Below are 15,897 nucleotides of genomic sequence, written 5' to 3' on the forward strand. Positions count from 1 at the left end.
TGCTTTGTGTAATTCATTTGCTTTTGTTTCTGATATGGGGGAGTCTTAAGATATTGGTGCTGTTTCTTCAAGCTAGAACTGTTTATGCTTTGTTTTGTTTTGACAGTTTTAAAATAGCTTATTTCATATGTTTTTAGTTTAGTATAATTTAGTGATAAAATTTCCTTGTTAGCTTCTTATACTGCTATGTCTGTCATGTGTCCCATTTAATATATATCAAATATATTTAAATTTCTCTTAATATATCTTAGCATATATTTGACAATTAGTTCAGTCTTGCTGAAGTGTTTACCCATGACTTTCTTGATCCTTTCTTATTGTATTTACTCACACTTTTAATGACTTGTTCATATTCTTGTTTTTTTTTTTTCTGCTTACTGTTATTGGGTTTGTGGTAGTTTGAATGAGAATGACCCCCATAGTTTCGTATGCTTGAATACTTGGTCCCTAGTCAGTGGAACTGTTTGGGAAGGATTAGGAGGTGTGGCCTTGCTGGAGGAGCTGTATTGCAGAGGAGAGGGGAGTTGACTCTGGGTTTCAAAAGGTTTTGGCCTTTCCCAGTGTGCTCCTATTGGTAGATCAAGATGCTGTGGAAACAGTGCTGTGCTGTTCCTGTGGCCATTCCTTGCTCCACCCTTATGGATACTAGCCCTCTCAAACAGAAGCCCAGTTAAATACTTTCTTTTATGCGTTACCTTGGTCATGGTGTTCGCCACAACAACAGAAGTTGGACTCAATTTATTTCATTAACTTGTAGTTTCTTTATTAATATAACCATTTGAGTCTATGCATTTTCCAGTCAGCATTATTCAGTGTTACCCCACAGGATTGACTTGTAATGTTTTCAGTATGGCTTAGCTTTAGACACCTTCAAATTTACTTTCTCTTTTTTAGGCACATGAGCTATTTAGAGGTCTGATTCTTGATTCTCAAGCAAGGGTTTTTCTGGTTGTTGATTTGCTGCTGTTTTAACTTAATTATATTATGGTCATTAAATATAGTCAATGGAGTACAATTTTTTTTTTGTAATTTGTTTAGACTTCATTTGACATTCCTTTTTAACGGGAGGGGAAATGTTACTATTAGTTGTTGCCATGGAGTTCACTTAGATCAAGCTTTTAAAGTTTATATTCAATGTATGAAAGCCTGGATCTAACTCTTGAAATACACACACACACACACACACACACACACACACACACATTTTCATTTCATTTACATTCCTATCGACTTTCTTTTACTTAACATATTTATTAACACATTATATTAACATATAAGTATGCTTTAAAAACCACATTGTAAAGTTAGGTTTGCCACATTTTTCTTAGAGTTCTATCTATTCTGTTTTATTTATTTTAAAGCAATGTGGTATATGCATGCAAATTTAGGAGTGTTAAATCTTAGCAAATGAAGCTTTTATCAATATGTGGTGACCCTTTTATGGCTGGTAGTGCTTTCTGCTTTCAAATCTACTTAACCAGACAAGCGCCATAGAACCATATCAGCCTTCTTTCGTTGAGCAGCGAACTGGCATGTCTTTTTCCCTTCTGCGTGTTTTAATCTTCTGTTTGATTCTGCTTACTTTCTGTTTATACACAGGATAGACAAGAACTGTTTTGGGTCAGCAAATTGGCTCAAGTAATGGCCCTTGTTGCCAAACTAGACGATCCTTCCACATGGTAGAAGGAGAAAACTGACTTCTGCAAGGTTTTCTGTGCCCTACACACACACACACACACACATGCACACATGCACGCACACACACACACACACACACACTCACACATGCACCATACACACATGCAAAAACACACACAAACACAATCACACTTATACCATCACACACAGTCACACATACATAGATACACACAATGCAAAAAGAAAATTCTAGAAGGGAACTGCTTCTATTCTGGCAACCTTTTTATTTTAAGCAGAAAATCTGTTCATTTTATACAACCAGGAACGCCGCTAAGGTTGGAGCTCTCCTGTCATCATTTCCCCTTGCGCTTCCCAGTAAAGCTGCCTTTCACTCTGCCTTCTCTGTTATACTGGGTTGTTTGTTTTGCCTCGGTCACTCTATGCAGCCCTAGCTAGTAATAAACTTGCATGGGCCAGGCTGACCTCGGACTCAGAGATCCACCTGCCTCTGCCTCTCTGTGCTGAGACTAGAGATCTGCACTGTTGTACGTGTCTCCCTGATACTGTCTTGCCTTCTTTTGGAGTGATTGATTTCCCCCTGAACGTATTTAACACTCTCAAATAGAATGGAAAGTATGTGCAACCTTAGAAATTATGTCTCTGATTCCAAGGCAGAAGCTGAAGTTTGGGCTGTGAAATCTTGGTTACCTCTAAGTTCAAAGGGCATTGGTAGGATCGGGCTCATGGTTTTGTTAGGCAAACTGTATGTGAAGTAACCAGAGAATAGTTGTGACGCTGGGAACTGCTACAGGAAAAACCAGCTTGCCCACATCAGTCCCCATGGGTCTCAGCTGTGCATGTTCGCTGGGCCTTGCCTGGTCTGTAGATTGCCCTGACAATTGACTGAGCCTTTGCAAGCAGGAATACTGGCTACAATCCCCCAGCCTCTCAGGGTGCGGCTGTGAGATGGTCTATCTCACTAATGAGTCTCAGAAAGCAAAGTGCAATAGTCAGGAACAGAAGTGCCAACAAACAAATAAGAAAACACCTTCCCAGCCCCCAGCAGAGCTAGCCTGTCCTTGGAAAGCCAGGTTCCAGGGTATGGCACTTGTGGGCAATGGCATGTATTTTCCTAATTGCAGTGGGAGCTGCTGGCCGGCTTTACATTACTCCTTTGAAAGGGTATTCACCTCCTTTCCCCTTCGTGTCTGTGAGCTAGCGCTCTGGCTACGTAATTATTGCATGTATCGGTTTTTGCATTTTGTGAAACTGTAAGTGGATGGGAGTTGTAAAGGGAGCTGACATTTATTGAATATTTTACAGTGTGCAGTCATTATTTCATCCCACAGCAGTGACGGGAATGCAGGGTGAAGAAACTCATTTCGCAAATGAGGAAACTGAGGTTTGGAGAACAGAGGTGACTGAAGGGGCCAAAATTTGAGTCCAGGTCAGTTAAGCCAAAATACCTTATTTCTTCAATCTTACCCCCATTCAAGATGTGGACAATGAATGCTAAAGTAGACAAGACTCTAGAGAATGTTCCAGAAGTGGATGGTACCAAACATCTATCCAAGACCAATCACTGCACTTTAGGGGGTACCATTTGTTGTGGCTCCAAACCCATTAGGTAGGGAGTTTGGAAAACAAAGGGGAACACTCTCTCACTGCTCTTGAGGGAAGTCATTTGTTGTGTAAGGAGGAAAGAGTTTCTAGAAAACAGCAGACCACTAGCATATAGGGAGTTGGAAAAAAAAGACACACACATGGAGGCCAAATACTACCATAAGTGCACAAAGCATGCTAAATGCACATGTACGTTTAGATCCTGGGTGTCATAGGGGAGGCAAGGCCCACATCCCAGTTACTGGACACATCTATCAGTCCACTGACAACACCTCTGTCCCTTACTGCCCTGAGGGAAATCAAGCTAGCCTGACATCATTTTCCAGTTTCTCTAGGGTTCTGAGTGACATCTGCAGATTCTTCTCCATGCTGCCTGCCACCACTCAGAATGCCGTTTTCAGGAAGTTATCAGTCCCACTCTGATTTTCTTCTCTTCCTAGGTCCTTACAGATTCAGAGTGGTACTCACTCGGGCCACAGACAGGCAGGATCTGGAGGAAGGAGGGGGATCCAGACTCCTTTCCAAAGGAGGCGTTGCATCTCTGAACTGGGGTTTTGCTTGGATCTTGACTTGAGGTACAGGCAACCATCTCAAACAGTGTTTTCTTATGTTTGTTGGTGTTACATGGCTCACAAATACAGACTCAGGGAAAGGATGGAGTTTGTGTTTATTGCATTTCCTATGAAGGTGGCTCTGGGCATTGTATTTTGAGTGCATGGATCCTGAAAGATAAAGAAAATTTATGGTTGCTTGAAAATTCATGAAATCTGTAGTCGGATTTTTCTGTCTCACTTGCCAGCTCCCAAATAACCATATGGAGACTTCGTATTTGTTATGAAAGTTTGGTTGGTAGCTTAGGCTTGTTTCTAACTAGTTCTTTTAATTTAAATTAACCCATATATTTAATCTGTGTTCTTTAACGTGGCTTGATTGCCTTTACTTTGCAATGCCCATGCTGCTCTCTCTGTATCTCATGGCATTTCCTCACAACTCTGCCCTTCTTTCTCCCAGCATTCCTTGTGCCTGAAATTTTTGCCTAGCTATTTGCTGTCCAGCTTTTTATTAAACCAATCAGAATGACACAACTTCACAGTGTACAGAAAGATTATTCCACCAACAGAGATCAGTCCCAGAAGCTGTGAACTCCTGTCCTGGCCCTTCTTGTGCAAAGTCTTCCAGATGCAAAGTAGCCATGGCTTCTTCAGGAAGGTAGCCCCATGATCACCCCCCAAAGCCTTCCTCTCCTCATCTGCCTTCTTCTCTCTTTCTTCTCTCTTTCTCTCTAATCTCCTAAAGGCCAGGCCTAGAGAGAGGACACTTCCAATCCAGAAGACAGGTTCCAAGGAAAGATGGACAGCTTTGGCATCAGAAAGTCTTGCTGTTCTAGACTGTTCCATGTGTCAGTGTCTCCCCAGTAAGGAGTCAGGCACTTCATCCTATTTGCCTGGAGACTTTGCCGCATTTCTTCCTTTTCCCAATGGAAGATGAGTGGGCTTGAGTGAGTAGAAGCCTGAAATGCATGGCTTTTTACCTCTGTGTGTGACTTCCATCTCTGGTTTGTGGCTTTTTACCTATGTGTGACTTCCATCTCTGGTTTGTCCCTTCATCTCTCAAAATAGACACGTCACAGGCTGGGCATAGTCCTTCCACCTGACTTCGAGAATGAGAAGTCACCCGGAATACAGAGGCTGGTCACATGAGCACACATTTAGAGCATGTGACTTGGGATCGAGGAATTGCTACACTCAACTTTGCCATTGGTGTGGCTCAGCCCTGATAGTCACTGTGGCTTACTGTGGAATCGGTCCTGTCTATAAACTGTCATAGGGAGATCTCAACGTAGGGGCAGAGAGGTGGGTTAAAAGCATCATTGGGGCCTTCATGGCTGTCAGATGGCTGACTCGGCCAGGGAAATCAAGATAACGTTAGTTCAGTGTGGGGTCCTTCTAGAAAGTGACTCTGCTAAATTCTCAGGGACAAAAGAGCCTGAAAAAGGACTTTTTTTTTCTTGAAGAGTGAATAGCTCAGATGACATCCAAATCCAGGTCTGCTGTGACAGAGACTAGGAGTAGATGGCCTTGGAGACCCTGCTCTCTGCTTCCTTCATTGCATCTGGGCACCAGCCTCACAAAGAGCACAGAATCAATGGCCAGCCTGTAGTCGCCACAGGTTTGTGCCTTGAAAGATGTCGGGACCCCCAAATGATCACGGTGGGTTCCTTTGCTTTGGAAACCTATAGAGTCAAATTGGGCAGCCCCTGGGATGAGGCAGTTTTGTGGAGGCCACACTTCCATTTGTCCTAGACATCAGAACCAGCAGGGGGAGAGGCTGGGGTTCCAGCTGCCACATCTGCACCACAGTCAGCAGAGAATGAGTGATTTACTTGTGTTCTCACGTTCGTCAGACCAAATGAAGAGCTCCCTCATCTGAACAGAATGGATCGCCCGTGTTAATCCCAGAGTCTGTCTGGGGTAAGCGAAGCATGGGAGAAAGGCAATGGGGAAGAATCGCTGCTGGGAAATATATTGGCTCCAAGTACAGATGAGAAAAGGGTAAAATAAGAAGCCGCCCAGAACACGGTTCCAAGTGCTGAATCCCTCAGTTAAATCCCAATCAGTGTCAAGACACTTCATTACAGGCCCCTCGGAGCCAAGTCGTGGTTTTCATTCCCCCTGTGCTTTTGGTTTGTTTGTTCAGTTGTAACTAAGACAAAGGGTTCTCGCCACGGTACCTCTAACAAACTGCCTGATTCTGCTCCCTCCATGACTGACTACTAAGAGCTTTGCTCTTTCCCTGATTGATTCCTCCAGAGTGTCCAGAGCCCGGTGCATACCCAGCACTGCCCTAGACCTTGGGGACAAAGCCATGATGGAACAGCTTCTGCTTCATGGAGGTCCATTTTTTCTAGAGTCTTCAGGCGTCTCCCTTTAATATTGATCAATATTCCCAGCAAGGCAGCACCCTAAGCCCTATCCTGCCCCCGACTCCTGGGCTCCTTCTGTGCTAAGTTCCCCTCTTTAGATTTCAACTGTAACTGTAAAGCAAGGACACAGAAACCCAGAGCCAAGGGGTGTCCTCATAGTAAAGGAACCGTAGGACTCATTGCTGTCCTGGGCCCTTGAAATAGCTGCTGTCTTCCCACACCTGAGGAAGCTGTTTTCCCCGAAAGGCAGAGAAATAACGGAGATAGGGTTCAATAGCCTGGTTCTTCATTATATTCATACCTCCCATTATTGGGGTGACCCTGACATCCAGGAACCGCCTCTAGGCACCAGAGAGGGAGCAAATGACCTTAGGTGAGCATTCACTGCTGTGGGACAGTGGTGGTGTGGGAAGTCCTTCTGTATATGTGTTGCTTTTGTTGGTTAATGAGTAAAGCTGCTTTCAGCCAATGGCTGAACAGAGTAAAGCCAGGCAGGAAATCTGAACAGAGATATATAGAGAGAGTAGGCAGAGTCAGAGAGAAGCCCTGTAGCCACTAGAGGAGAAAGACGTGAGCTATCACCTGGAACCTTGCCGGTAGGCCACAAGCCTTTGGTAAAATATAAAATAATAGAAATGGGTTAAATTAAGATATAAGAGCTAACTAGCAATACACCTAAGTGACGGGCCAAGCAGTGTTTTAATTAATACAGATTTCTGTGTGATTATTTTTGGAGTCTGGGCAGCTGGGAAATTACTGAGCAGCCTCCAACAACAATTCATGGCACTTCTTTCCAGGGTAATCCCACCACTGCCATGATTTGGGGCTTGTGTGTCAGAACGACACCCAACAAGACCATCATCAAGCTGCGTGAGGACACATTCCTGTCAATGTGAACAACGTGATGGCCAAACCCAGAAGCTAGCAAACCACATCCTCCGGGTCACAACCATCTCTGCTTCCTGTCTAGTCGCTTCATCCTAACCCACTAAGACATGACGCGAAGAATTCCAACTGCTTTCTTTTGCTACCATTGGCTTTCGGCTCATGTAACTGTAGCTGTGTCCTCCCCTCTATGATGGACCATGTCCCCTAAAACCAAGAGCCAAAAGAAACCCTTTCTTCCTTAACTTGCTTTTGGCAAGTATTTTCTTTTGGTTACAGCAAAAGGAAATCAACACAGCATCCTAGGACAAAAATCTTCCTGTTCCTCCAGGAAAGAGCAGGTTGTAGGGATGACCGCAAGGGGAAAAACACCAGCAAATAAGGTATCCCAGGAGCAGGCCCACAACCTACGTGGCTCTGAGACTGTAAGGTAGTTTGAGAAATGAAAGACTCTACTTGATCACCAAGCCATCCCGGCACTGCCAGCCACCCCCAGAAGCATGGAACCTTTGACCCCAAATGAAGGTGACTGGGGCCACAGTCTTGCCTCTGAGTCATTGTATTTTCATTCTTATCTTCTGTCTGCCTCCTGTTAACACTCTTAATTGAGAATTTTGTTCTTTTAAAAATACTTGTTTTCACTTTTCTCATTATGTGTGTGTGACTGTGTGTGTGTGTGTGTGTGAATGAGAGAGTGTATGTGTGCATGAGAGTGTGCGTGTGTGTGAGTGTTTGAGAGAGTGTGAGTGTATGTGTGTGTATGTGTATGTGTGAGTGTGTGAGAGTGTGCGCGTGTGTATGTGTAAGAGTGTGTGTATGTGTGTGTGAGAGAGTGTGAGTGTGTATGAGTGTGAGAGTGTGGGGTGTGTGTGTGTGTGTGTGCATATGTATCTGTGTGTGTGTGTGTGGGTGTGCATGTGTATCTGTGTGTGTATACAGGTGTTTAAGGAAGCCAGAAGATGGCTTCCTTGTGGTTGTCATCAGCACGATGTGGATTCTGGAAGCTGAAATCAGTTCATCTTCAAGGGCAGTATGTACTCTTAATCTGTGAGTCATGTCTTTGGCCCCGATTGTTCTTTTGAGACAACACTGTCTTCTGGCTAGACCAAATAAATCTGAGGCCACCATCCACTGGGATCTTATCAGGTATTTCTTATCAGAAGTCTCTGTGGACGGACTCCGTCTGTCTGGTTCCAAGGCTTGGGCATGCTCTGTGTTTGATAAAAATGACACAGGCAGTGTTTCCTGTACAGAAGCCAGAACATTGTTCAGTGCATCATCCCACATGGAGAGGTGAGGGCAGCCTGGATACACATATCTGTCTCACAGACCTCGTCATCTGTCATCAGCTGAACATTCCCCCTGGTGACCATGTTTCTCATCAGGACGTGAGGGAGAGGTGACTCACATCTGCTCAGCTGGGGGTGGGGGAGACTGTCTATTCCACTGATATTTCTTCCTTGTGGAGTGTTGCTTCCTTCAGCATTGCTACCTAACTTCCTTTCTCTGCAAGGATCCCAAGTTGCTCAGAGAAAACTGCTCTTCTCACTCCTCAAGCCCCAGTGAAGGATGAAAAATGTAGCCATTTGGTTCATTTAGATTTTCCAGATGTTGGATGTTGGGCAAGGGATTCTCTATGCTGACAGATGACACATTTTCACATTCCACCCACATTTGACATTGTGAAGATGGAGGCATCGGAAGGGGAGATCGATTTTTCTTATTAATGGAAAAGTCATGAAATGATATGGAGAAAGTTGGTGAGCGTCATGTGATCCCAGTGCTACAGAACAGCAGCTGCCTCTCCACTCACACTCTTCCTTCCTGTGCACACTTCCTTCCTGTGCGCACTTCCTTCATGTGCATGTTTCCTTCCTGTGCACACTTCCTTCCTGTGCGCACTTCCTTCCGTGCACACTTCCTTCCTGTGCGCACTTCCTTCATGTGCATGTTTCCTTCCTGTGCACACTTCCTTCCTGTGCGCACTTCCTTCATGTGCATGCTTCCTTCTTGTGCTTCCTTCCTTATTGTGCACACTTCTTTCCTGTGTGGGCTTCCTTCCTGTGCTTGCTTCCTTCCTATGCGTGCTTCCTTCCTGTGCGTGCTTCCTTCCTGTGCACACTTCCTTCCTGTGCACACTTCCTTCCTGTGCGCACTTCCTTCATGTGCACGCTTCCTTCCTGTGCATGCTTCCTTCCTATGTGTGCTTCCTTCCTGTGCACGCTTCCTTCCTGTGCACACTTCTTTCCTGTGTGCACTTCCTTCCTGTGCACACTTCCTTCCTGTGTGTGCTTCCTTCCTGTTCATCCAAGGCACAGCCAGTCTGCTCTTTGCTGCTATAATAAATGCCTGAGTCAGAGCCATTTATGAAGAAAAATATTTATTTTTCCTTACATACTTGGAGGCTGGGAAGTCTAAGAGCATGGCCTCACCATGGCTCTGTGGGCCTCTGATGAGTGACTTACAGTAACATTATGGCATGGTGGAAAAGCAGGGTGCATTCTGGTGTGTGGAAAAACAGGAAGACACAGGCCTGGGAAAGATCTCAGGAGTTACTCCTTGGGTACTGTCACCTCTCTATTTTAGACAGTCTCTTACAAGCCTGAAACTTGCCACATGGGCTAGGTCTCCGGGGATCCACCTGTCTCCATTTCCCTGCCATGACAATTCCAAGTACTTCACAGTGACCCTTTAAAAAAATTATTTATTTGTGTGTGTGTGCGTATAGGCATGAGCTCTGAGGCCAGCATTAGGGAGTTCTCTCCTTCTACCCTAAAAGAAACCTAACTCAGTTTGCCAGGCAAGTGCCTTTCCCCACTAAATCACCTTTCTGGCCCACAGTGGCATTTTTTAAAATGTGGGTTCTGGGGGGTTGAACTTTGGTCCTCATGCAAGCATTTCACCAACTGAACTATCTTCCAGACCAAGAAACTTTGTCTTCAGCAATTCAGTCTCCCAGAAGCCAATCTCATCCCACATGAAGGTCATCAGTCCTTCCTCGTGACCTAGACACCTCTTTGCCACCAGCTGTGGACATTGCTACATCGGATACAAAGTTTCAACATGAAGTTTAGAAAGGGAGAACTCCAGTCAAGTCACAGCAGAGCCACAGAAACCTGACTGTAAATATGACATTCCCACAGTCTGCTCATTTGTGCCTTTCACCTGCTATTTCATCAGACATGTTCTCCATGTTTCCATGTTACCCTTAAAGTTATTGATCTCAGTGACTTCCTGCTAACAGGCCATGGGAGTGGTCATACCATTTCTTGAGCACAGCCTTCAATTAGCTGGTCTCATTTAGGACCTCAGAGTTCAGTGAGCTGTGCAAGTTAGTATCTGAACACCCCCCCCCCCCACCTCAACCTCAGTTTATACATCTGCAATGGGTAGAAAACACTCATAGGGCTGCATGGCATAAGGCCAATGAAATAATCCTATGTAAAGCATGGGTCAGGAAAAGCAGCCATAGTGTGGCCGCACTCCTCATGCCTCAAAGGCTTCAAAAGCACAGGCTTATTTCTTCTTCATGCCATACATGTAGGGATTAGATATACTTAATTTTTACAAGATAAGATTGTGGAACTCTGTCACTGTCATTGTTTCTACAACATACAGAGTCGTGGTCCAGATTCCAGGAGGGGTTGATAAGAGGATCTCTGAGTGAAGCTCATGGAACTTCTTACGCAAACAGTGTAGTGTTTGCACATAACCTATGTGTAAACTTTTTGCCCTTCAAGTCACCTTCAGACTCTCATAATATCCAAAACAATGGAAATGCTACACAGAGCCCTCTGACGTGTTAATGGGAAATGAGAAAGTCAGCCCGGGGAAGCTGCTACACCGTGGCTGCAAACCCTCAGGCCACAGTGGCTTAAATAACACAGGACTGTCTCTTCCTCATGTTACATACATTTAACAGATGAAAAATTTCTAGAATGTTCTTGATTGTGCTTGATTGGAACCGTGGATGTGGATCTCATAGATGAACGAAGGGGTGTCTGTTATTGAAATGGCATGATTATTCCCATAAAGTTCTCAGTGTAGCGGCTTCCTCAGGAACATTGAGAACAGGGAAGGATAATGCTCTCAGGATCACTGTTATTAATGTTCTTATTTAGGTCTCTCAACTCTTTTTGCTGCTGTGGGTGCCTTTTTGATAAATATCTTAATGATGAAGTTTTTTCCTCTATTGCTTCCTAATGATTATTTTTCATTAGGAATTAAAGTGCATTGGCTTTGAGATCTGACTGAGGAAGATTCAAATACTGAATGGTGTGGGCTGGAGAGATGGATTAATGGGTAAGAGAGCTTTTACCAGAAATACGAAAACCTGAGTTCAAGTCCTCAGAACTGACATGTCCTGCCTGGTGCCACCTGGTCCCGTAGCTGTTCAGTCCCAAAGAAACACACAGAGGCTTATATTAGTTATAAACTGTTTGGCCTATTAACTCAGGTATGTTATTAACTAGCTTTTACAACTTAACCCATAATTTTTATCTATGTTTAGCCACATGAATTTGTACCTTTTCTCAGTAAGGCATTCTCATCTTGCTTCCTCTGCCTCTGGTTGGTGACTGTGTCTCTGCTTTTCCTCTTCCCCCAATTCTCCTAGTCTTGTTGCCCTGCCTATATTTCCTACATGGCTGCTGTCCCATAAACATTTTATTAAACCAATATGAATGACAAATCTTTATAGTGTACAAGAACATTATCCTACGGCATTTCCCTTTTTTTCTTTTCAAAACAAAAACCCTGAATCTAATATCCTTTGTTTAGCTTTTTTCCTGACCACTATCTGTAAAAACTTCTAACCAACATGTTAAACAAAGACAAACTTCCATAATATATTTTTTTTTTGGTGGGGGGAATGTGAGCATAGTTTTCTAGGCTACTTCCTGATGATTAGGGGAGCTGATAATCTTATGGGGATCCAAAGAAAAGTTAGGATTATGGTTAAGTCCTGACTGGAGTATTCTGTGAGGCTGGATCATCTCAGCCAGCATCTTTGAAGCTGCTCTGGATGCAAAACTCAGAGGAAACTATAACAGAGGTGCTCTGAAATGTTGGATCATCTGGGTCATCCATTCCCACTGAAGGTTTTTCATGGGATCTTCCTCGATCAAACCTAATTTTTCTTAACCAAGAATGAACCCACAGCCTCTAATTTCCTGTTGAAACAAAATCAAAATCTCTTCTCCTAAATAACATATCTTTTGACTTAAATTTTGAAGTCAAGGTATTTTCAAAATGTATTGGATGTATGAATTAATCCAATAGCATTTATAATCAAATGTCTTTTAGCAGCTGTTGCTCCTTCTTCAGCAGCCAAACAATTCAAAGACAACACAATAACAGACAGTATCCAGATTCTCTGTGTATTTTTCATCTTTACATGTTTTTTTAAAATTCTGTTTCTTTTACTTTTATTTTTAATTTTTTTTTTAAACAGGGTTTCTTCCTTGGTTGTCCTTGAGCTCACTTTGTAGATCAAACTGGATTCAAACTCATAGAGATCTGCCTGTCTCTGCCTCCCAAATGCTGGGATTAAAAGCATGTGCCACCACACCCAACTACTCTATTTCTTTGTTTTTAAAGAACTTCTCTATCCTTTTTCTTTTATCTCCCAAGCCTATATATATTCTTTAACACACTGTAAATGATTCAGGGTTTTCTCATTGAATCTTATTTACTGTATATCTTTATCTTTTTATGACCACATGAGTCTTTATTCTGCTAAGCAATATGTCTAGGATTAAAACTGCAGCTTTGGTGGCTGACTCCACCCCATTTCTTAGCTTTCTAAGAGTCTAGCTTCATGACAGAGGTACTGACAGGAGCTTTATTACCACAATTCTGTGGAGTGTTAAGGTCCATGCCACCACCAAGAAGCATGCCGCTGGCTGCTCATGAACACCATTTAAGTGTTTGGTAGCAGGGCCTCTTAAAAGAGCCGCCAGTAGACTTTGTTGACTTCCCATTCGAAGCCTTACCCTCTCTGGGGAGTGGATGGGGAATGGGGGAGGTGGAGGGAGTAAGAGGGGTGGGAGTGAGAACTGGGATTGGTATGTAAAATGAGAAAAGAAGCATAAATAAATAAATAAATGAGCTGTGAAGTTTTGCCACTAATGCTGAGTCAGGAAACCTCTCTGAAAGGAGTCTACCTGAGAAAATGCTGCTACCAAGAAACCATGCTTGACTCTGTTCTTGTCTGTCTTGAACCCTTTTTTAAAAACTTTCTTAAGCTTTGTGTGGAGATTCTTGCCAAATGTTGGGCACCATTTTTAGATGGAAGCTTCTGTCCCACCTGGTCCTACAGCTGTTCAGTCTCAAAGAAACACACAAAGGATTATATTGATTATAAACTGCTTGGCCTATTAACTCAGGTTTGTTATTAACTAGCTCTTATAACTTAAATTAACCCATAATTTTTATCTATGTTTAGCCACATGACTTGGTACCTTTTCTCAGTAAGGCATTCTCATCTTGCTTCCTCTGCCTCTGGCTTGTGACTGTGTCTCTGTCTTTCCTCTTCCCTGAATTCTTCTAGTCTGATTGCCCCACCTATACTTCCTGCCTGGCTACTGGCCAATCAGCGTTTTATAAAACCAATATGATTGACAAATCTTGACAGTGTACAAGTGCACTATCCCACAGCACTGGCATAAGCCTGGACATGGCCATCCATATGCCTGTAACCCCAGTTCTAGCAGGTAGAGGCAGGGGAATCCCTAGGTCGTGCTCATTGCCAGCCTAACTCCAGGTGTGGTGAGACTCTGTCTAAAAGAAAGCAAGAGGAGAATGATTGCACAAGATGCCTGCCATCCTTCAGCCTCCTCGTGCATACATGGACACACATGTGCATATACACACACACACACACACACACACACACACACACACACACACCTTACTGGATGAAGAACCAAGGTTGGAAGTTTCACCTGTGCTGGCAACAACTCCTAGTGTATATTTGTACGGTAGTCAGAAATCTGTTACTTTGTTTAGTGTGCCACGCCCTTATGAACCATCATTCCCTTTCTGTCCCACAATGGTAATGTAGACAAACTACTCTTTTGTCTGACTGCCGTGTGACTTTGGCTTTGCTGAATTCTAAGCCACCTAGTGATGTCATCCCCAAGAGCTGACGTGAAGTCAACACAACTGCTTTTTCAGACCCAGGCCAGCTGGCCTTGGTGAGTTCCCGATAGAACATCCCCATTGTCTCAGTGTGTGGGTGCACCCCTCGCGGTCCTGAGTTCCTTGCTCGTGCTCTCTCTCCTTCTGCTGCTGATTTGGACCTTGAGATTTCAGTCCGGTGCTCCAATGTCAATACAACTGCTTTAGCTGCAATGGAGATGGTGGGAAATGGTGTTCACATTATCTCTAGCCTGTGACGTCATGGTCTAGCGCTAGCCCTAGGGTCTAGCCTAAGGCTGGTTGGGGCTTGTGTAGTTTGCCTGAAGGTAGCTTTGCTTCTGACTTTGAGCAACTAGCTCCCTGACCATCTCATTCCTGTGTCCACTCCTCGGGAAATGGATGCCATGACGTCTTCCAATCTGGTAAGGCGTGGCATAAGCTTGAGATTCCTCCTCTCACGCAGAGACAAAACTGCTCCGTGCTTTCATTGAGTGCAGTTGGACTGGAGTGTGAGGGGTGCAGATCTGTGTCTTAAATATTTAGATCAATGATGTCCAACCCTCCACAAATATCCAGAGTCCCCTGGGGTGGGGAGGCTTGAAAACACCGAAGTCGGCATCCCACCTCTAGAGACTATAATTTAATTGGTCTGGACTGTTAGCTGACCACTGGGAGCTCTGAAATTTCCCCAGATGCTTCTAATAGCAAAGTGTGAGGACTGTTGACCCTACCGGTGCTCCTCAAGCCTGAGGGCGCAGCCAGAATCCCCCGGAGAGCTTATTAAAACCTACTGTAGGGACCCTCCTCCAGAGCTGCTGTCTCTGTGTTCAGCAGAGGTAAGGGGACCCAGGGAACGCGGCAGTCTCAAATGTTGTTGCTTTGTGCCTACCACTGCTGGTGGTGCAGGGTATCCACGGTGCAGAGGCACCAAGGGCTGATAACCTTGTGTTCTGTCCTCCAGTTAGGGGCTTCAGAAGAGAACAGTCAAAGCAGCCCTTCGAGAAGCAGAAGGACAGGCAGAACTTTGTCTCACAGCCTTCCGGAGTCACTGTTGTGGAATCTTGTTTGTTTCCCTGTTAGAGACAGGATCTCACTTTGCAGCACAGGCTGGCCTTGAACTTGCAATGCTCTCACCTCAGCATCCTGCACTCTGGGACAGTGCACCTGTGCTACCATGTCTGGCAAGATATCATGTTTTTAAATTTTTTATTTATTTATTTATTTTTATTTTAGGAGGCAGCAGTCACTGAAGTACATAGTTCTGATACCGAGCAGGAGCATCTTGTTCATCTTGTGGCCTGGAGACTTGAGTCTCTCTCCTTCCATCCCCTCTGTAATGCTTCTCTTTTACTGCAAATTTTCCTGGCTTCATGAGTTAGAGACTGCTGCTTCTCTAGCTGCACTTGCTATCTGAAACTTCCAGTACAGAGAGGGGAATCTTTGGGTCTCTGGCTGGGGTGACTATGTAGATGCGGCCCTGGGGAGCAGCCAGAGTCACGCTGGGTCCAAACATCCTGTGTCTGAAGCCAGATGGCCTTCAGCTGTCTGAGCAGCTATGAGGAGATGGGCTGTGTGGTGGCAGGCAACCGTGTGGAAATGTGTGGTTTTGTATTACCTGACTGGCTGGCTTGAACAGTCTGTGGCATAGCAAGGAGGTAATTTAATTGCCTGGAGTTTAATGAGGGAAA

Source organism: Microtus oregoni, unplaced genomic scaffold, assembly GCF_018167655.1.
Source record: "Microtus oregoni isolate MIOR12 unplaced genomic scaffold, Mior012 000005F_ref0000423, whole genome shotgun sequence".
Lineage (NCBI taxonomy): Eukaryota > Metazoa > Chordata > Mammalia > Rodentia > Cricetidae > Microtus > Microtus oregoni.